At 44.6% G+C, this 23,571-nt stretch overlaps 1 protein-coding gene across 4 annotated transcripts in view; it reads right to left on the reverse strand.

Annotated features, from left to right (window-relative positions):
- Positions 1–18,464, reverse strand: part of LOC119172549 (putative defense protein 3) — a 53,773-nt gene extending 35,309 nt beyond the window's left edge. For all 4 annotated transcript variants that reach the window (XM_037423705.2, XM_037423704.2, XM_075893906.1 and 1 more), the window contains exon 1: positions 18,199–18,464. The gene's annotated coding sequence lies outside the window, so the exon portion shown is untranslated. The remainder of the gene's footprint in view (positions 1–18,198) is intronic.
- Positions 18,465–23,571: the final 5,107 nt, after the last annotated feature.

Here is a 23,571-nt window from a genome sequence, read left to right on the forward strand (position 1 = left end):
CACCACACAGCGGGCTTTTCGGCATTTAACTTATTGTACGGCAGAGGGCCGACTTTACCACTGGACACAGTCATCTCAGCTCACACCTCGTCCACCAGCGAGTATGCCCGCGACGTGATTACGCGAGCCGATCATGCCCGTCAGCTCGCTCGCGCTCGGCTGATGGCGTCGCAAACCAACCAATGCCGTCGGTACGATGCGGAACATACAGACGTACATTTCACTTCCGGTACCCTCGTTTTACTCTGCTCCCCTCATCGTCGGCTGGGCCTATCAGAAAAACTTCTGTCTCATTACACGGGGCCCTACCATATATTGCGTCAAGTAACACCTGTCACCTACGGAGTCATCCCCATCTATCCATCATCATCTGCTGTGCAGTCCAGTGATATCGTACACGTCTCGCGGATCAAGCCCTACAAAAATGCTTCAGATAATGACCTTTAAAGCACCGGGACGGTGCCTCCGCCGCCGGGGGTCATGCTGCGTGCCAGTGCAGGGAGTTGAAGAAGACAAAGCATATAGACTGGCGCGAGCTAATCTGTGTGGCTGGCGCTGCTCGCTTAACCGGCTGTAAATACATCTCTGACTACTCTTTCGAGTCGGTCTCCTTCTCGTAACAATAATAAAACCCTCAAAATACACCCAACCACTATACATAGATTTTATAGAATATGAGTAGGCATTTTATTCAATAGAGATATCAGCACTAATGCAAACACTGCGGAATCAGGGCGTCGATGAAAAATACATGAACAACCTGCAAGAAATGCACTACCACCAAAGTGCCCCATAAATAAAGCGACAGAGTACCAGTGAAGGAAGGGGTAACGCAAAGGAATACGTTCTCCCTAGTAGTGGTTACCGCATCCTTACAGGATGTTTTCAGATGCATAGAATGAGAAAAATTACGGATCCAAGTTAATGTAGACTACTTTGGTAACCTGCACTTTGTCGATGACATTGCATTGCTGAGTGCGACAGGGGATAGATTTCCATTAAAGATTACGAAATTACACAGGGGGTGCAGAATAGTAGGTCCTCAAACTAATCTGCAGAATACGAAAGTAACGTACAATCACCTCGGAAGAGAAAGCGCTTCGAGATACATGTAGTAGTGCACTTGGACAAGTAAAAGAGCACGTGTACTTTGGAAAAGTAGTACCCTTGGAGCCGGACCTGTCGGTTCGGCTGGGTGAGTACTACTTGAATGAGAATGAGGCGCAGTGCACTCGGCCAGAATTCTAGAATCCTGACTGGCAATTTATTGATATCTGAGGTCTAAAGTCGCAAAACTGCCCTATGATTATGGGAGACGCCATAGTGGAGGGCTGCGGGAATTTCGACAGCCTTGAGTTCTTTAACCTGCACAAAATTCCGAGCACAATGGCCTACAGCTTTTTGGCCTCCTTTAAAATAATAACTGGTATATTTCCACTATTCTTCAAGCGGAAGGTAAATCAAGCTGCTTATTACCAATATTTACCTACGGAGAAGGTACGTGTAGGATTACAAGCAGGGTTCAACTTAACTTGATGACGACGCAGTGAGCATTAGAAAAGAAATTGAGAAGTGTAACCCTAGGGACATAATAACAGCAAAGTGTTTCAGGAAACAAATGGGTGTTATGAACCTAATAGTCGAAATATATATGCTTACGCTTAACAATGTTTCATTGTTGCTGTATGCGTTTTAACATTTCGCCTGTGTACCTTTTTTATCTTCCTTCTCATTCCTACTAATTGTATCGTGCTAAGTTGTTATGATGGCCTGCGTGCCTCACTGCATCTGGTGCAAAAGGCCTTTGTCAGACTCCTAGCCTTTTGCCCTGGCTCCATTTTCGGTACATGTACAGAAAGAAACAAAAAAAGAAACAAAAAAAGAAAAAATAAAGATAGAAATCAAGCACAAAACACTATCATTGGTAGGGCGCATGGCGCGAAGGAAAGGTAACCGCTGGCTGTTAAGGAGCAGAGACGGCTTTTCATGTGAAGGCAAGCGGCTAAGTGGCAGATAGAAAGTTAGGTGGGCAGATGAGATTACGATGTCTGCGGTTATTAAATTGCAGCAGCAAGCACAGGACCGATTTCAGTGGCGGAACATGGAAGAGGCCTTTGTGCTGCATTGAGCGTAGTCAGGCTGATGAGGAATATTATTCACTCTCAGTACACCGGTCTCCGCATATTTGCGCAGCGCAAGACTACGACTAGCTAGGGCGTAACTACAGAAGAAGAGACAAGGACAGAAAGAGCGCTGCGCTCTTACTACAGCACTCGTTCGGTCCTGGTCTCTTCTTCTGTAGTTACGTCGTAACTCCTTGTAGTATTGCGTTGTGCAAATATGTTGAATCCCAATCACCAACTAGCTGCATCTGTCTTATCAAAACACGGGTCTCAAGCATTTTCACGTTCTCATAAAATGAGGCCTTCATGTCACCCGGGTTTTGATCATGCGACCTTCGAGTCAGCTGTCAGTAACCATAACCAGTAGGCCACCTTAGCTGACAGGTGCTTTATATACACTAAAGTGTCATGAGTATATTTGCATGTTCATTAAGCAAAGCTAAAAGGCAGTGCAAAGTTCTTCTAATTTTAAGCAGACACTGGCTTTTTCTCAAGTGCCGATGTTTGCCTGAATAATGGAGTTTCACGAGAGAATAAGTATTTAATTATGCCAGTCACTTTGCCTCTCAGCCAAGCAACTTCTTTTAGAACGTTCAGTTTTCTGATAGTTTTGAAAACATTTAGTCAATCTTGCACCTAATAAAAAGTGACAAACACAAGAACAACGAATTTGCATATTGTAGCAAAACGATCGTAAGAGTCTGCCTGGTGAGATCAGTAGGTGAGTGACAGTTCTTTTTCACTGTCCCAAATCAAGCGCTTGGGTTCATACCCCACTGCCAGTGATTTGTGCATCTCCAATCATTCGTATTTGATCACACAGATCCATACGTGGATTGAAATACGCAACCACATGGCGTTTTTATGGCTAAGGGAATTCAGAATTATGCGCAACGTTTATGCATATAAGGCCATTCGGATTAGAGCAACGTACGGGCCGGAGCCAGTCCGAAAACCCGGAATGAGTCAGGTCGGGTAACAGATAGCTGGATCGGGCCCATGAACTTCAGGCTATAGTCAGAGTTCGGTTAAGCTCAGGCCTCCGTGGCGCACGTATTAGATCCCACAAATTAGTAAAATTGCATGCGTGCGCTGTTTCTTTTTGTTGTTTTGCTGGGTTTAACGTCCTGAAGGTGATCCAAGCTATTTGAGACGCCCCAGTTGAGGGCTTCGGGTAATTTATTCAGAACACCTGAAGTGCATTAGCCCACAGTGAAACTGCACAGTAGAACACGTTCAGCATTTTGCTCTATCGTTTTTGTACACCTAAACTCAAGCATTCTTTGTTTACCGCCATATTGAGCGAAAGACGCTCTTGGGTAGCGTATAGGCATTCGTTTGCCAAGCTGTACGGCTGCAAGAGCAACGGAACACTGCCTCAATTTTAATATGAGCGCGTTTGTAGCTAGGAAAATATTGCGAAAATGCAGCTATGCTTGCATGGCAGCCGTGCCTGTTTCCGGCAATGTGACGCCGTAGACTGGTCCATGCAACTCCTCAATAATTAATTCTTTAGCAGCAGTATTTCGTGCAGTTTAGGTGCGAGATGCGGGGGCGACTCTTACCACAGGCGTGTCAATCAACTGGAATGTTGCCAATTTTTGTGCTATTAACCTAATTGCAAAAATTTAGCACTTTGCAATTTGCAAACAGTATCTAGAATTTAAAACACGAATGGCAACCTGTGGAGCAATTTTTCGCTTATATTAGCAGCTACTTTTCTGATTTCTATATTTCTTCAATAGTTCATGTCTTCTTATTCGTCAAAGGGCAAGTGTTTACATGGCACTCAAAAAAGTGGACGTGCCCTGGCGAAGCAAGTGGGTAAGAGCTACCAGGAAGGTGATAAATTTGACTAATCGCTGCTCTACCCTATGTAACTGAGGGGTGTATTGACAAGAATGTATTAAAAACTTTCACCTCATAAATATGTAACGGCTCAACCGACACCTTATGTGTCACAGGTAGGAACATTTTTTCCCTGTAACTTTTTTCCCAACTCCTGCTATTTATAGAGACTAATGAAAAAGTAACAAACAATAAAACCGAAAGTATGAGCCTTTACTTTATTAAAATGTATAGGACATACATGTACGTACTTCACTTATCTCTCGCCTCACCGCGGTGGCCTAGTGGCTAATGTACTCGGCTGCTGACCCGCAGGTCGCGGGATTCAACCCCGGCTGCGGCGGCTGCGTTTCTGATGGAGGCGGAAATGTTTTAAGCCCGTGTGCTCAGGTTTGGGTGCACGCTAAAAAAATCCACGCGGTCGAAATTTGCAGACCCACCACTACGGCGTCTATCATAATAATATTGTGGTTTAGAGACGTTAAACCCAATATATCAGTCATTTCATTAATCGAGTAACTTATCTCTCTTTTGTGCCCGCAGAGGTCCCACTTGTTTGCCTTGCAATTTTGTCAGCTGCCTAGTTGTTCATAGGGACCTGTGTAAACCACATGTCCTGCGTACCAGATGTTTTGTTTAAAAAATTCAAGAATACTTGTCAAGTGGCTTGTTGAAGCGTCTCCAGTGGACATGTTGCTATTTCTTTATGAAAATGACTGATTGGGCGAGTTGGTGATTCATGATTGCTTGATAAGCTAGCGTTCAGCGTATACAGAACTGCGGGAGTGCTTGTCCGCGTCTTAGTACTTGTCTTCGCTATACCATCTCAAGTCAAGAAATTCTTTTCGTTCGACCTTTTCCTCCCCACCGTAATTGCCGCTTCCCTCATACCACCCATCCCATTCTCAGTCATTGACGCCATCGCGAGCTGCAAGCCTGCAGCCACCACCACGAACCACACGCAGCAAGATAGTGTTCCAATCGAACATCTTCGCATCGAGGCCTTCGATCACCGGGAACTAGGCAAACCACTTTCTCACTTCCGGTCCTTTCGCAGGGTGGCACTCCGCGTTCGAGGGAGAGCGCTAAAAAATCCACTGAATGGTTAATTTCATTGCTTTACTATACGGTTGTTTTGAAAGGTCTTAGTCCCATCTTGCTTTGAGACACAACACATTTAATGATCGAAGGAGTTCACGCGAAGATGACAAAGTAGGAATCTCCAGGGAACAGCAAGGCTGGCGGCTCTCTCGCGAACGTGTGTGGCTGGCATTGACAAATATATGGCACTGCGGCAGCGACTCGATGAAGAAGTGCGGGCAAGGAACCTTCCTTTTGTGGCTGCAAAAACGTAGTCTGTTTAGGGCAGTTCCCTGCCGAGGAGTCGAAACGAGAGGTTAAACTTATTTACGCTGCCCAGCCTGTTTATTGTCCCAAAAGCAGCTAGAGCACGTTTTTTAACACTAAAATGTTTTATGCGGGGTGCACTATTGCTCTAGGGACGTATTTATATTACGAAAATGGCAAAAAAAGACAGATCTCACTAGCCGTGGGAAGGATTGATTTACACGGGAGGTTTACCGTCCTAAAACTACCTTGTGGTCATGAGAGACGCCCTAGTGGAGGCCTCCGGAAATTTCGACCACATGGGCTTCTTTAACGTGCACCCAAGTTCACCGTGGGAATCGTTGATATGAGAAGCACGAATCAGGAATGTTAATATGTTACTTTTAAACTAGCTCAACGTTGCGAGTTGGACGTAAATTATGCCGTACATGACTTGCACGCCATGATTTTCAAGTTTGAATGTGTCAATTACCTTCGCCTGATACCATATTTGGTATATGTGGATCCAGCTAGCGAAACAGCTGCGAGCACGCTATGAGCGTAGCATGTAATCATGTTTCACATAACACGCATACCAAGATTGTCTTGTTTGGACGTATCGTTTGCCTTCGTAGTCCATTGACGTCACGTAATACCAAATTTCGTATATGTGGAGCTAGCGAAGCGGCTGCGAGCACTTTATAAGCGCAGAATGTCATCATGTTTCACATGACACGCATATCGTGATAATCATGTCTAGACTGTCATTTGCCTTAGTCGCCTATTCACGTCACCTAATTTTCATGTTCATGTTCGATTTTCATGGTCAGACGTGTAATAGCTTTTGCCCTCCATTCACGTCAAGTAATACCAAATTTTGTATATGTGGAGCTAGCGAAACGGTCATGAAAACGCTATGAGCCCAGCATGTAGTCATTTTAACATGACACGCATATCATGAATATTTTTAGACGTGTCATTTAACATCGTCATTTCTTCCCGTCACCTAATACCAAATTTGGTATATGTGAAGCTTCCAAAACAGCCACGAGCTTACCATGAACGTGGCATGTAGTTATGCAGTTACAAGACACGCATCTCATGATTATGATGTTTGAACTGGTCTTGTATATTCGTCATTCATTCGCGTCGCGTAACACCAAATTTGGTACATGTGGAGCTAGCGAAACGACTGTGAGCGCATCATAAGCGTGGCGTCTAGTCAATACTAGTCATAACATGACAATTATGATATGTATTTCATGATTTTCAAGTTAGTGTCTGTCACTTATGCTCGCTATGCAGTCATGTCATGCCATACTAGTCTTGAAAAATGTCATGTTGACGAAACCACCGCTAAAGCAGCAAGACTATATAAAATAACTCACACTCATGGCATAATTGCCATGATTTTATAGTAGGACTACTGGTTTTCCCTCTCAACTTATTCCAAGCTCCAGCGAAATTACTCTAGGCACCAGTCAGTTTAATCCTACCGTCACTCAAATTAATCCACGTGCCATTCATTTTATTCCAAGTGCCACTCAAATTAATCCAACCGCCAGCCGATTTAATCCAGACGCCAGCGAATTTAGTCCTGACTACATCGTGACTTCAAAGCAACCCAGAATTTTCGGAAACCCGTGGGGTCAATAGCTTCTGAGTCAATTTAGGAAGAATTATTATCGATATTTGTAGAAAAAAGAATAAATGAGTCACTTGTGACCCAATGTGACTCGCGCGACTTCATCGCGCCTATCCCACACATACGCGCTATTCACACTTTGGGCATGCATATCGAAAGAAATGTCATCCACAAAGTAAAAACCTGACACCTATTGCCTAGGCCCTTGATCTGATCACTAGTGACTCAGGTGACGTAATCACACGTATCACCCACGCACGCACTGTCTTAACCTTCTGCCATGCATATCAAAACAAAACGTCTTTGAAAGGGCAGTATTTTGATACCTAAAACGCGGCCAAGCGACTGGACCAGCAGTCATTCTTCTGACGTCATCACTCATATCACCCGCACACGTATTGTACTAGCCTGCAGACATGCATACACAACGAAACGTCTTTGTGACAGCAATAACGTGATAGCTATGACTCGGTAAACCGACTTGATCACTCAGGTGACGTCGTCACGTATCACCCAAGCATGCAATGTCTAACCTGCCGTCATGGATATCAAACGAGAGAGTAATAACTTGAACTCTGTCACCCATCCAAGTGACGTGATCACTAGTTACTCGCATGAAGTCCTTGACGCCTAACACCCACGCAAGCACTCTCTAACCTGCAATCATGCATATCAAACGAACCATCTTTGAGAGGGTATTAACGTAATACTTATGAATCGGCTAACTGACTTGATCACTAGTGACTCGCGTATCGTCATCACGCCTACCACAAACGCACGCACTGTCCTAACCCGTCTTCATGCATATCAAACGAAGCTTCTTTGAGAGGATAATGACGTGAGACTTACGACTCGGTCACCCGACTTGATCACTACTGACTCAGTTGACGTCATCATGCCTATAACCTACGCACGTAATGTCTATCATGCATATCAAACAAAACGTCTTTGAGAGGGTGATAACTTGAAAGCTGTCAATCGGCCTCGTCACGTCATCGCTAGTGACTCACGTGACGTGATCACGCCTATCACACACGCACGCGCTGTCCTAACCTGCCTTCATGCATATCGAACGAAACGTCTTTGAGAGAGTAACAACTTGAACGCTGTCACTCGGCCTAGCGACGTGATCACTAGTAGCTCACGTAACGTCATCAAGCCTAACGCCCACGCACGCACTGTCCTAACCTGTCTCCATGCCTTTCAAACTAAACGTCTTTGAGAAGGTAATAACGTGATACTAATGACTCAGTCAACCGTCTTGACCACTAGTGTCTCAGGTGACGTCATCACGCCTATTACCCACGCACGCAAAGTTTAACCTGCCTTCCTGCATATAAAATGAAACGTCTTTGAGGGGGTAATAACTTGAACACTGTCACTCGGCCTCATGCGGTGATCACCAGTGACTCACGGGACGTCATCACGCCTAACACCCACGCACGCAAAGTCTAACCTTGCTTCATGCATATCAAACAAAACGTCTTTGAGAAGGTAATAACGTGAGCGCTGTCACTTGGCCTCATGCCGTGATCACTAGTGACTCACGGCACGTCATCACGCCTGACACCCACGCATGCGCTGTCTTAACCTGCATTCATGCACACCAAACGGAACGTCTTTGAGAGGTTAATAATCTGAATGTTGTCACTCGGCCCAGTGACGTGAACACTAGTGACTCGCATGACGTCATCACGCCTGACACCGACGCAATTACTATCTAACCTACCTTCATGCATATCAAACGAAATCTCTTTGAGAGGCTAATAACTTTAATTCACTCACTAGGCCTAGTGACGTGATCACTAGTGACTCGCGCGATGTCATCACGCCTATCACACATGCCCCGCCCCGGTGGTCTAGTGGCTAAGGTACTCGACTGCTGACCCGCAGGTCGCGGGTTCGATTCCCGGCTGCGGCGGCTGCATTTCCGATGGAGGCGGAAATGTTGTAGGCCCGTGTACTCAGATTTGGGTGCAAGTTAAAGAACCCCAGTGGTCAAAATTTCTGGAGCCCTCCACTACGGCGTCTCTCATAATCAAATGGTGGTTTTGGGACGTTAAACCCCACAAATAAATCAATGAACGCCTATCACACACGCACGCGCTTCCTAACCTGACTTCATGCATATCAAATGAAACGTCTTGAGAGCGTAAGAACTTGAAGGCTGTTAATCGGGCTAGTGACCTAATCTCTTGGGACTCACATGACGTCATCTCACCTGACATCCACGCAAGCACTCTCTACCTGCCTTCATGCATATCAACCGAAACGTCGTTGAGAGAATAATAACTTGAAGGCCGTTGCAGGCAGCGTCTGCTAGTAAGAAACTGACTGCTCGCGCTATATGTAGGCAACAGATCCGTATATGTAGGCACCAAATCGGGCGTTTCGAATTCAGTCAAGGGCGTCTTTACGTGGCTTTCGCTCGACTTGATGCTTTTCTTGACTGGAGTAGATGTAATGGAAGGAACAGTACCTTCAACCAGTAGTGGGGTACACACCAACATCAGTGTCTCACCACTCGTTGAAGGATACGCTTCTCCTTCATTCAATAAAGAAGAATAATAAAGGCTAAATAACAATTAAGCCTTTTCAAACTACACTCAATCATGCAATATTCACCCGACACCTTCACCACTCTGCTATGCATTTACTCCAGTTCGCCATGTGGGAAGATGGGGGCGTCTTTCTTGTTGCTTCTTGAGTTTCAAAGTATGCCATGGAAACGCGGACAGCCAGGTGGCACTACAGTGAACGAACAGGTGCTCACCACCAAACAGGCACGCTTATTCAAATAACACTAATCTATAAGAAACGGCGTGCCATTGAAGTTGAAAGAAAGGCGCGAGTCAGGCACAGCGTTCTACGGCATATCAGAAAATGGTCACTTGCAAATAAGAAAAGTACGCATCTCAAGTACGGAAACTGCCCTCTACTACAACGAATCTGTTTCACATGGGTAACCAGACAAAATATCATTTGAGCCGAAGGAGTGGTTGACAAATCTTTTCGTAGCATGTTTTGAAAGAGGCAGACCATGCGTCTTACGCTTGAATATGTGTATATGGTGTTATGACCTACGTGGCATGTTATCGCAATGCCGAAGCAAGAACGATGCCTGGTTGAAACATTCACTGTACCTTAAGAAACATTCGTCATTCCTATAACGGCGAGCTTGTTAAATTGGTTATGAAGTAGGTGATGAAAGAAATCCGGGGCAAGTTCGTGCGAAACTAAATTTCATATTATACAGGCAAAGCAATTTTCATAAACACGCAGCCGTACTTGTGTGCTGCCGAGCAGTGTTCTACATATCAAGGCTGGCGAGGGCAGCTTGTACAAACGTGTAATTGTGCGTATCATAAGTGGCTCATCCAAGCGCTGGATGTGCTGCATAGAGCACCCCACGGCTTTACCCACCAGAGCACAGCGTTGTTCTTTCTAGAGAATCCCTGCCTGTCTCGTGCGGAGATCATTTGGGGTGCTCTTGACCTGCCTTGAGCTTTCAGAAAAGCTCCTCAGTTAGCTCCTCCATGAAGGAACCCGTGTGGTCTCGATTCCTCTATCAAGGAATGATGCAGCAAGACAACTTTACCTGCTGGCTCAAGATCTTACACGCACGTTCTGGTCGTCTACCTGCTTCCAAAGGTGTCAATTATATGAACTGGATCCTTCACTCAAGATAAAGCTACCATCACAACTTTCCCACTCCAATGCGACGCTGTTAAGCCGCCTTTGGTTGACTGTTGCATTCATAAAGGTGTACTCCTTTCGCATTGGTAGGGCAGACACTTTTACACGCGACTACTGCGGAGCTGAAGAGACCATTGAACACGTCTTGTGCAGCTGCGCTTACTACGACACACAGCGATGCCAGCTCCGGATGGTTTTGAATCAACTTCACTCCAGACCATTTTGTGTGCAGAAGATTCCAGGACCTTGGGCATCTGCCTCAGTTGCGCAGAAAGTGACTAAAGCACTCCTACTTTACTTAAAATCAACAAACCTGAGCGACCGCCTGTAGACTGTGCGTGCTCCCCCGAGAATGCTCGTGATTGTGTGTACCTTTTTATCTCTCTGCAACCGCTTTTCTCCCCTTCATTCTTTCCCCAGTGCAGGGTAGCAAACCGGACGTGCGTCTGGTTAACCTCCCTGCCTTTCCTTGCATCTTTATCTCTCTCTCTCTCTCTCTCTCCTCGATTAGATTGAAGAATGGGCTGTAGTGCGGTAGCCACTTGACTGTGTGGTTGCTCGCCACGGGAACAGCCTGTCCGGTGCGGCGGTACGCTGGTGCGTTGTCAAACAAGAACACTGCCTGTATTCTCTGTTCCTTCTGCGAAACTTTTCTTCACACCTCTGCGAGAAAGTCGTTGAGGACAGCCCCAGTGCATCCTGTCCGCAATGGTCTAATGGAGAAGGCCATTCGCTGACATGAGGCTATAACATTTAAGTTCGCTCTTTTCGCGCTAGTTGATAAACGGCACGCTGGAGCGCCTCGTTTCGCCCTTCCGAAACAGGTGAGCACGATACGTTGAAGTTGGTTTTGTCGATGTAGTATCGTGTTAGTGTAGTGCCCTCGCTCTGAAGCCACTGGGCATATCGGCGCCGCGGCTTTTTCACGTCGGCGTGATTTCGGTCTACCTGCCTCTGGGTCAGCAGTTTCACCAAATAACCATGGCCATCGAGAAGCCGATCAATCGTCCACGTGCTCACTTCAATATTAGGCATATCTTCCTTGGGAGCCCTCTTTATTTTTTACTGCGTGAAGGATGGATTATCCTGTACAATTTGTCGCACGGCGTCTAACACGTCCGGGTCAAACTTTTTAGACGAACCACCGCGTGTTTTAGCTGGGTCACGGTCAGTAGCGGCAATAGAACGCATTGTCTTTATATTGATTTCCAATGTATTAAAGAGGACTTTAAATAACCTCCGCACCTCCGAACATGTATTATCCGGACACTATCTACGAGGGAAACGCGAGCATACTTTTTCTTCTGTTCATCAGGTGCCTTCCGCGGCCTTGCGGGGCGTTGAGCGTGTCGGTCTTCCATACCACCCGTGGGCGCAGCGCAAACTGTCACTTATTCCAAGGCCTGCAAAAGCGCTCACACGACAATGTCACCAGCAAAAAATTGGAAGTACGCCAGCTTGTCGCTCGCGTGCACCACGTCCTGTACTCTGTGTGAAACAGACTCGCCAAAAATAGCTGCGACACACTGTTGTCTCCTTCAGTTGAAAATGAAGCCATTGCTTCGAATTATAAATGACCAGCATTACGGTTTTTTTGCAGAAATAAGACGTATGTTCAATTTATTAATTCGTGTGATGGTCGTCTGCATTGTAAATCATCTAGCCGTCGTCTAAAGTGAACTACCAAAAATCGACGAAAAAGTTTATTATATATATATATATATATATATATATATATATATATATATATATATATATATAATGAATGAAGTAGGCAGGCTTGGTGGCAAAATTGGCCGTAAAAAATTTTTTGTGACACGCAAGTTGCTTACCTTAGTGCCAGACACCATTTTCAATAAAGGGACCACCAACCAACTACACTGAATCCAACACTTCTAAGAAGATACACACTCACGATGCCTCTCGCATAGCACTGTGAACCCTGGAACATTCTAGACTTCTTTCCCTCTTTTTTGTCGTCTTTTCTTTTTTTCTTTGTTTTCTGTCTCACCCGTTTTTCCCTCTCATTTCTACTCAAGATACTTTAAATGTGAGCGCGTACAGAATGTACCCTCATTTCTGACGAAGGCCAGACTCTGGTCAAAACTGTCTAATCAAACGCTTCTGTTGTTACCGTTCTCCCGGGGGATCTACCTGACTATAAATAATTAACGTTTATTGGGGGCGGGGACTTGAGATTCCTTGAACTTCCTCTGACCTGGCACTGATAAAAAATGCTTTTGTACTACCTAATGTCACGAACTTATGAGCTATATATACAATACAAGAAAATATAAAGTTGCATGAAAGCATTTCTTTCGACTCACAAATAACCAACATGCGGAATTCTCGCAGAATTTAAATAGTTTTTAAAAAGAATTTTCAATTTAATAATGCATGTGAATTGCGTCTTCACGGTGACTCATCGGCTTCTTGATGACCATCGTTATTCAGTGAAGCTGCTGACCCAGCGGCCAGTAGATCAAAATCGCGCCGACGTGAAACACCTGTGGCGCCGATATGCCCAGTGGATTCAGCGTGAGGGCACTGCACTAACATGATACTACATCGACGAGACCAACTTCAACGTATGGTGCTCGCGTGTTTCGGAAGAGCGAAACGAGGTGCTCTAGCGTGCCGTTTGCCAACTAGTGCGAAGAGGGCGAATGTAAATGTTATAGCCTGCATGTCGGCGAATGGCCTTCTCCATTAGACAATTGTGGACAAGGTACACTGGGGCTGTCTTCAACGACTTTCTCGCAGAAGTGTCGAGAAAAAATTCTCAGCAGGAACTGGTAATACAGGCATGCAGTGTTCCTGCTTGACAACGCACCAGCGCTCCGCCGTGCCGAGCAGGCTGTCTCGCGGCAAGCGACCACACAGTCACGTGGCTATTCGACCTTTATGTATATTTAACGTATGACAATATGACGGTTACTTCCACGTATTCCATAGAACAAGCAATATGGCGGACTTCGGAATGGAATTTGGCGTTTAGTCGGGCGTTGTTTTCGTCTATCGTCTGCTCCACATCGCAAGCGAGCTTAAAGATAATTTTTCCTTTGACTACGTTCGCTTTTCGAAGTGCCTCCAGGGCTGAGACATATTTTCCCACTAGTGCAGCGCGACAGCTCTGCATGGGTAGAGAATCAAGCGGCAGTGCGGTGGCGAAAGGAGAAGAAGTGCGATGTATAGTCCCAGTTCCTTCAAGAAACGATGCTGCCTGTCAAGAGTCGCAGTGGCAATACACGATGTTTCAGGAGCGTACGAAGCCATGTATTACATTCTTCTGGAAACAAAGAAAGCAAAGAATGAAATAGAACCAAGCTCGGTTATTTTTCTTCTATTTTTTCGAATTCAAGGCCGGGAAGAGGCAGGGAGAAAATGTTACGTAGAGAAAACGGCAAGCCTTCGTGGTACTTCCCGTATGTTCTTAAAAACGTCGTGAAATGACAATAAATATTCTCAGTTGCAATTCTGCCCACTTTCATAAGGTTTAGAAATTCCGATTCAATGCGAAACATTGCGGCACATTGTCTCTAATTACCGACGCCCGTTTGAAATCGCAGTTTTTTTTTTGGGGGGGGGGGGTGTTAGTGGCCATGCGGGGCCATTGGCTGCTATAGACACTAAATTGTGACGACAGCGAAACGTCTAAGTAAAAGAGCTTACAAACAGAGTGTTATAGCAAAACTTTATTTTGCTGTAATGTAATAGACATACACGAACATTGAAAACGAAAAAAATAATATAGAAATTCTTTAGTTCCCAGTCGTATGCTCTGCGAATTTTGCGAGCAATCTGCTTAGTTCCTCTATCAAGTACAGTTAAGGATATGCTCTACTCCGTGTATCCTTGCCTTCCCACTCCTTAAACTAGCTCGACCGGCACAGCCACTGCAGTGGCCCACTTTTTTTCCTGCTTCTTGCGTGAAGTTGTGATCTACTGCGTGTTCTGGGTGGCTTAGTTCTTATTATGCGAACAGTGTGCGTTGTCAGACAGTGCGACCACACTTATCAAAGTGCAAATGCTGTTCAATATCGCAAGCTGCCCATCAATTTTCTCACCTGCTCACATACCTTTCTGCTGCCACCTTCGTGTCTTGCGACCAATCTTAAAACACTGGTCGCTGCAGACATTTTCGCGCGATAATTTAGTTTTATGCACAATAACTTTTAGACTTTCTCTCCTACTTTCCTTCAAGTAACGATTCGTCCCCTGACTAACTGAATAATGCAATCTCATCTCTGAATATCCGGTCAATAAGGTGCTCTCCATCATTTCTTTGTACAAACTCTTGACGATCCAGGGCCCTGAAATACTTTTATTAGCAGGCGGTAAGTAGCATTGGGTTGAGTGCTTTTTTATGCCTTACATCCTCCTTTATTGGGGTTCTGTCGCGGTAATTAAGAATGTCTACGGTGGCTGCGAGTCCGCTGTACACTTCGTTCGGTACGCTCGTATAGGCCTCATCGACACTTTGATACCGCAATGCATGCATGACGGTTGATACCTGTGTGAAGGCTAATTATTTCTTGCATTCCTAAATATATATAAATATATAAATATGATGTATTCGATTGTTCAGTAGCTTGCACGAAATCCTGCTACGTGACGTGGTTATCAGCATCGTACAGGATTCGGCAGTTGTTGGCCAGATCCGATGGGAGACCGCTGAATACTATAAGGTTCTGAATTTGCCTAAGCTTGAAAAAGAAATGGCCGAAACTTATACGCAAGAAAGCAATAAATCAGCTACCACTGAGAAATTACAGAAATTCAGTGTCGCCTCGGAAATGATTCTCGCCCCTGACTGAGCAAACCAACCTTAGCTCATAAACACACTCATAAAGAAAAGGTAACAGACGGAAACAGTCGTGTGTGGGCCGTTGGCGAGACGTTTCCAGTAGAATGCAGCCCGCGGGCCGCGTATATGAGACTTTTAAAACAGAAATAATATATCACAAGCCAAACTTGAAAAAAAGGGGTTCGGTTCCCAGGGCAGTGAGGCTGCATTTAGATAGGTGCCATCAGCTCATAGTTGAATTGCATTCAGACGTTAGTTTAGGATTCCGCAGTTTCCCACTTCGGCAAGACTCACAAATATATTGTGGCTGTAAAAAATAAACGCCTGGAATCAATTATGCAAACATGGGTGTGTTCTGCATCAGTGGCAATTGTATTCACGCTTAGGTAGGCCGGTCATTCGATATGCGGCAGCGCGATAACTATTTCCCGTAAGCTCAGAGATAATTCTTTTCCTCGAGAGTTGACGTGTACTCAAGGTCACCAATGCCGCCCCGAGTTCTCCTATGTAGAGATAACAGACCGATTTTCGTTCCACCGCAAGCTTAAACCAACAGAGTGCTCCAGTGAAAAGGCTGGCTCCAAAATGACCGGGAAGAATATAACTGCCTTCTCAAGGGCAGAGAACCTCAAGCAAGCGTTTGCACGATTCGTTCAATTGTTAAAAAATAATAGTAATAGCTTTCGTTCAATTCATAGAGAAAATGAATTGCATCACGACGAAAATTTGACGTCACATGTGGGAGTATATCTAAGAAGAATTAGCTGGGACATTTCACTTGCAGCAAATAAGTAAGGATGAAAATATATCGTAGTTCGAACGATGACATACCATGGCACCAAATGAGTGGCAATTTCCTCATAGAAATATTTTTCCCGCATTTAGCAGAGCAGCTATATCTGAACAAAGAGTCACCCGATGGTGTGCTACTTCAAATTATAGCGCCCCTCATTAGTATCTGCTTTAACGAAGCTAACTACGCCCAACGAATATAACTCACATCGTATTTCAATCCGCTTATCTTAGGATGAAAAAAATGAAGGAGGGTTGAGCGCCAGAAAGCGATATTTCAAAGCAATACAGCGGTCGGCACGGCTAACTGGAGCGTTCCACGTGGCCTCGACCAGCCTCGACTGACGTCGGCACCGATGAGCTTTGGACACGCTGTGTTGGCAGAAGTTATTTATACATGAAGCATAGTTTTCAGTTAACAGTGAATTTCCGTTCCTCTTCCTGCTTTCCAGCAGGCCAAGTACACTCTTTATCAAAGTAGCCCAGAAGCAGAAAACATAAGACACCTGCAGGCGACACGGCGCCGACATCCAACTGGAATTTCTCGCGTGAACGCGAAAAATAGACCTAAAATACAAAAGAAGGCATGTGAAAAAAATGAAAATATGACCACGGTTTACATGCTTTTCAAGGCTTGCAGATAAGCCATTTTCTGGTGATGCAACTGGATGGCCGGTGAGCTAACGCGAGGGCTCTTGTGTTAGTGATCTTATAAGAGATGCCTTTTATGGTTTACATTGCACAAATAAAGACCAGCCTAAAAAACTGCGTATTATGCATGCACTATATTCGCATTTTTTACCCTGAGCAAAAACAAGGCAATTTAAAATACAATTTAATGCCATGTTGTAAATATAAAAGACCAATGCCCCCGATTGAGAACGAAATTCGTTTTAATAGCTGAAAGCAGCAGTCGTGGCTTACTCATTTTGTTGAACACATTTATATTAGTACACACAGCCCTTTTGTCCTCTTGCCATATGATATAGTGTCCATAGAAGCGCCCCATCACAAACTCCCTCACAACATATATATATATATATATATATATATATATATATATATATATATATATATATATATATATATATTGCCATGAATGTTGCACGCTTGTTGTTTCAATTTCGTGCTATTGTGTTTGCACCCCACAAAGCCTGTGAACAATGCTCGACACCAGCCGCGAATCATTGTTCGAGAGCCTTCATGATCGTAATAGTTTGTATTGGTTTGCTGAGATTGGGCGCAATACCCAACACTCAAGCTTATTCTAGAGCTTTTGCGATGATCAGTCCGCGGAAAGACTCCCGCGTCCTAACTGTTATATCTTTATTGACCACCAAAGCTTAGCTCGCCGCTATTATTGATTGATTGATTTGTGGGGTTTAACGTCCCAAATCCACCATATGATTATGAGAGACGCCGTAATGGAGGGCTCCGGAAATTTCGACTACCTGGGGTTTTTTAACGTGCATCCAAACCTGAGCACATGGGCCTACAATATTTCCACCTCCATCAAAGATGCAGCCGCCGCAGCCGGGATTCGAACCCGCGACCTGCTCTTCAGCAGCCGAGTACCTTAGTCACTAGACCACCACGGCGGGGCTCGCCGCTATCATCGTACAACGTGCATTGCTCGCTGTAATATGAGGTTGCGTACTGTTGTGTAACCTTGCGCCCCGCCGTGGTGGTCTAGTGGCTAAGGCACTCAGCTTCTGACCCACTGGTTGCGGGATTGAATCCCGGCTGCGGACGCTGCATTTACAATGGAGGCGGAAATGAAGAACCCCAGGTGACTGAAATTTCTGGAGCCCTCCACTATACGGCGCCTCTCACAATCACGTGGTGGCTTTGGGACGTTAAACCCCACATATCAATCTATCGACCATCTAAACTTGAAATGGAATGTTGATGACTGGGCTTAATATTATCTGGAGTTCGAATATGCTCACATTGACACTCACCGTTCCGAAGATGGTTGTGACGGTAGTTGGTGTGCACAGAGCTCTAGGTTCCTGATGGTTTCAGTGAGGTTTACGCTTCAATACCTCATGCGTATATGGCCGGCCTCAAATACTTCCTACGGTCTTAAAATATCCCTCGACTGTTCAACTAATTCGCATTAGACTGCTTTCGCGCCTGATAATCAGTAACCAATGAGCATTCTCGGGTGTCTATCTGAGCAGAGCACAGGCAATGCTTTCGTCAGCGAAGACCACTCGCCTCCTACTGTATGCCGGTTTTCGTGGAAGCATTGTGTCGCGTATCTACCCCTCCATCACGATAAGCCCTTATTTCTTGACATTGCCGGTGATAGCATTAGCGTTGCTTCCTGCGTTCTGACATATATCTGCACAGTGTTTCTCAGAATGCCTCTATCTTTAATGGCAGAGTATACAGATGAGAGGGTGCATGCATGTTGTCTCTCTTGGTGTGGAACTCTATTTGTAAGGTGAAAATTAATTTCTTGACAGAGATTAATTCCTCAGAGTATTGTTGTGTTTCCCTGAAGTAGAAAATCAGTCGGATGATGTATACCTTATAGAGGACAATATAAAAAGGTTTCAGGCAGCTTTGCCCCACCCGTGCCAAGTGGGTGGCACCATTGAGGCAGCTTTGTTTTTTTTTCTCTTTGGGTTTCTCTTTACTTCCTGGCCTCTTTATTTTTGTGGTCGTTTCCACCTATTTTAGTGTCTTTTTCTCCTTAAATGTATCATTTTATTTTCTTATGATTTTCCTTTTTTCTCTCTCTGATTTTTCCTTGCTTCCTCTTTCAATTGGTATCCACGATCTGTGTTTTCCCTAGATATATTAAAAATGTTCACAGTAAACGTTACCATCAAGGCGATTGTAGAACAAGAAAGAGAAGGCTTCTTTTAGGGGCAAGCGCGTGCTACCGCTGGCTATGTTACATGCACTTCTTGTGGTGTTATTCAAGTGGGTACGACAGCCTTGCCCCTAAGGTGCTCTGAACTTAAAATAAATGGCACAGTCTGAGAGAAGTTGATCGCACGTATGAATTATGTCATCCAGAAGCGATGGACGCTAAAAAAGCCACCCGTAATCTTAAATCCCAAGGGTGAAATCTCGAGGCAAAGGATCACCATGCTGTTCATTCTTGAGGGGAGACAAGTGGGTGCTTGTATGTCAAACGATGGCAGGATTTCCTAAACTAACATCATGCGTTTGTTTGGAAAAACCATTCTTAAAAACCCTCCTAAAGTGTTGCTCGTTTTTTTTTCTCTTGTTAAGCTATTTCTTTCCCTTCCTTCTGTACTCTCCCCTCTTCTACTCACGTGGTAGGACGGGACAGCATGCACTAGTCGCAAATATTCCTATACTATGAGAAAGCTGAGGTTCTGGGGGTAACTTGTCAAATTTGACAATTCTTTTAGAAATGTGCATCTACATTGTTATATATAGCGTAACAAGAGTGGCGCTTCGGGACTGGCGTGAAGTAGGAAAGCAAGAACAGCAGAATAAGCACCGGTGGCCTAGCATACGTGCAGGCATTTCGTCCAACTTTTCGTCATTATATCGGTGCAATCGACAGGATATCGAAGTCATACGTCTTAGATTTTTCGTCCATGGAACCCGCCAGCGTGGAGCTGCTGTTAGCGCAGCTTGAGGACGGCATTCAGGCTTCTTCGACACCTGCTCACTTGCCATCACTGCCACCACCATTTGGGATGGCGCCTGGGCCTACTCGGAGCTTTTATGCCATTGCTTCATACCTGTTCAAAACAAGGGACACCATCCACATGTCCTTCGCCATGGATCCTGCGGCCGTGAATATCAGGCCCACCAGATACTCCGCAGCTGTGATTCCTGGCTCGTCGGTTGCCTCGCCCGAAAAAGGCCTGGATATATATTGCCTGTTCTGCCGGAATTCTCACGTTAGTTGAATTATATTGTGTCGTTGAACTCCGGCTTCTCGCCTGCACCTTCAAGATCGCCGGCTGTATGCAGTACCGGAGTTCCATGGCTACCAAGACGACATCTTCGGGAGGATTGTGACCATCAACTCAATCTGCGCCCTGCATGCCTGGCACGAACGCCAAAGTTTGGTAATTGCCGCTGACCATTCTCGTGGTGCTGCCGAGGCGTGGCAAGGATACGAAGGAGTCCGGTAGCGATCCTAGTCGGAATGGTGTGATAGGTTTACTAGCCTCTTTTGCCCATGTTTTCAATTCTGGTGACAACCTGTCGGCCAGCAGAGTCTTTACCACGCATAAAGTTTGTGAGCCACACCACTTCGTTGCGGTGGCTAGGGCGTCCGCCAACGTACATTACCTCGGAGGTAAAACCCTTTTTACGAACCCTAAAACCCTCTTTACGAAAAAAATTATTCAGTACAACAAGCCTCATTTAAAATTTTTTGGAAAGCTCGAAACAATAGCTCGTAATACACGTTGCCAAAAATACCGTTCTCTTTAATAGGTCAAGACAAATTATCACTATTAAAACAATGGTTGGCGTTTTACCTAAAATACGTTTTACGCGCTTTTCCGCTTTCGCGGTTTTTTATGTGACCTCCAGTATGGCAAATTTGGCCCATATTGCGTATTTGTTTCATTGAAAAACGAAATTGGGGGAAATGAAAAAATTGACATCAGCATGTTGCCAGATGTTTGCGAAAAACCAAAAGTAGTTTCAGACGTATACAGTGCGAAATAAGATTTACAGGTGGCGACAAACTCACAGAAGTGTTCATTTTGGCATATATTCGACTGTTAATTCAACCAGGAGGTGGTACTACCGAAAATATGTGCAATAGCAGATTTAGTAGCGACCTTCATTCGCTACTCACTCAGAAAGTTTTATCAAATTATCTATTTGTTTTAAGCGATAAAAAAATTTTTTGAATTTGTGCGTTACCACTCTCGGGGGGTGGACGTGTTTACATAGCTGTAAAAATGCGTCCTAACAGTAATTAAGTACCAATTTCATGGACGTGGGAGATCAACTGGACAACTTAATCAGCTTTGTCTGTGCCTTTTTAAATTATTTACAAAGATGAACTACCTCTATAGTTAACGAGAAACGCGGCACCTACTAGACAGCATTTAGCCACGGTCCGCCGTCCGCTAAGTGCCTGCGTATGTTAAATATACATATATGCTCACGCATCACCGGGATGTTTCACCGAGGTGTGCAACAAACCGCTACCTATATGCTAACATTTAGAAGTAAGATGATCACAATGAAGCAAAGAACCAATAGAAACGAAAAACAAAAAATAGGTTCCAAATCTGCATGTTACACCACAAATGTCATCGAAAGGCGATAGTCTTGCGTCTGGAGAGTGAACAAAACGTTAAATTGATGTTCTGCGCAAGAAAATCGGTGAATGGTATTCTGCAGGTGCTGCAGAGTGCCTAGAGCGTGTAGCGAAAGCAAACGAGCACATCAAGGCACGTTAGACACAAGCGCCATCTGGCAGTTATGTTCGAAAATGAAGGCGTGCTGCCCGCGGAGAAATATGTGCGCTAGTCTCGGAGGTGATAAGGTGTAGAACGCAAGGCGATGGCCAGGTGCCACCACCGTGACGTCGTAGCAAGGCGTTGGAAACACCTTTCTTAGCATTGCGTTGCACTGTCACCGCAGCGCGATAAAGGCTACATTCCTTAGAGTTACTTGTGTGTGCCTCTTCTAGTATAAAGGCCGACATACAAAACATCGAAGCGTGGTTGTGGCTCTTCAGATATGCGCAATAATTGCTTTTTGATTGACAATCGCACAGCTGTGAGCGCTAAACCTTGAGAAATATTGCTGGGGGCTGCGCATGGGGTTGGCCGTTTGGTGCCGTTTGAGGTATTGTTAGGGCGGACAAACCGACAAATGTACAGACACAAAGACAGACCAAAATTTTTTCGTCGTCCCAAAGAAAGACTATCGTCTTTAAAACACCAGGCTTTGCCGGAACGTGCAGCACAGTCAGAGCGTAAGCTATAAGAGCAAACATTCAGAGCCTCATCTTTGTTTGTCCCTTTTATCCTGGCGCAACCCACCATGGGGGATCAGCCATGAAACGAACGGTGTCATGTGATTTAAAAAGAAATGTTCATATTTTCATAATGTTAAGTTTTTAATGAATACGGTTGATATTGACAATTTTTAACGATGAACCTAGCATTTTATTCTTCTAGTCTCCCGAAAGAAATCGCAAACGCTCCTGTGGCTAAATCTCAGCACGGTAGCCCCAAAGGAAAAAAGATCCGGAAGGGATAAATTTAGTCTCAACCTTCAAATTGGTTCGTCTAGAAATGATCAAGAGATTCACACTCTTTGCAATGAAGGCTTAAATGTGACTGTACCAGACTAGACCTGTGTACGTAAAAATTCAGTGGGCGGACTCGGCTTCGTATTTTGCTACTTGCGTACTTGGTCCTTCTGGAGGAACACCATTGATTTTTCCAACGATAATTGATGTGAGGGAACTCCGAAACGGAAAATGCAGACTTTGAAGAGTTGTCTGATACGGCAAGTTTTTCAAAACGCACTGCAGTTACAAATGCCAACGTCGGCAAAATAGACATTATCGGACCGTTACATGATTTAAGTGCGAGTGCATCCGCTTATTCATTTTGTATCTTTGTGCCCTGGTATTCATACCAAGCGAATAATGCGCATATGTCTTGGATAGAGGGAATGAAATATTTTTCAAAAAATGAAAAAATTTGATGCAGTTAAAGAGGAACAGACAGATAGGCTGTCTGTCGGAATGACGGCTTCTGATAATAATAGGGGTAATTTCCGCAGAGCTAATATAACGGCAAGTATTTCCGCATGATAAATAGGAGAAAAGTAAGGTAAGCGAATTGAAAAAGACCAATCTAAATATAATGATGCGATTTCCACCCCTGCCTTTTCTTCACAAACTGAAGCGTCATTTGTTATCACTGCAGCCGTTTCTCATCTATTAAAGGCTCCTCAAAAATACAATTTAGGTATCTACTGCGTAAAAGTTTGCGATTATTGGGAAATATGTCATCAAATTCTATTCGACATGTTTACACAGATCTGCTTATGATTAGTATCTCACGGAGCTGCAGTTGTAATGTTTTCAATTGGGTCTGTGCGAAAATTACTTGGGGCCACCGTAATTTTCGCCACTGATGGCCGAAAAATTGGGTCACATGATTTGGAATTATACATTGTGCTCTCCTCAATGGCGATGCATAGATCTTTAGAAATGTTCGCACAATTAGGATGTTAAACCGAGTACGAAGAGAAGGCAGGCGTGCTTCTTTGTATAAAGTAGTATTTTATACAAATTTGGGAAGTCGAAGACATAATCGTAATGATTCGCGTTCTAAAATAAACCAGTGGCCGTA

The sequence above is a fragment of the Rhipicephalus microplus genome, chromosome 4 (genome assembly GCF_043290135.1).
Source record: "Rhipicephalus microplus isolate Deutch F79 chromosome 4, USDA_Rmic, whole genome shotgun sequence".
NCBI lineage: Eukaryota > Metazoa > Arthropoda > Arachnida > Ixodida > Ixodidae > Rhipicephalus > Rhipicephalus microplus.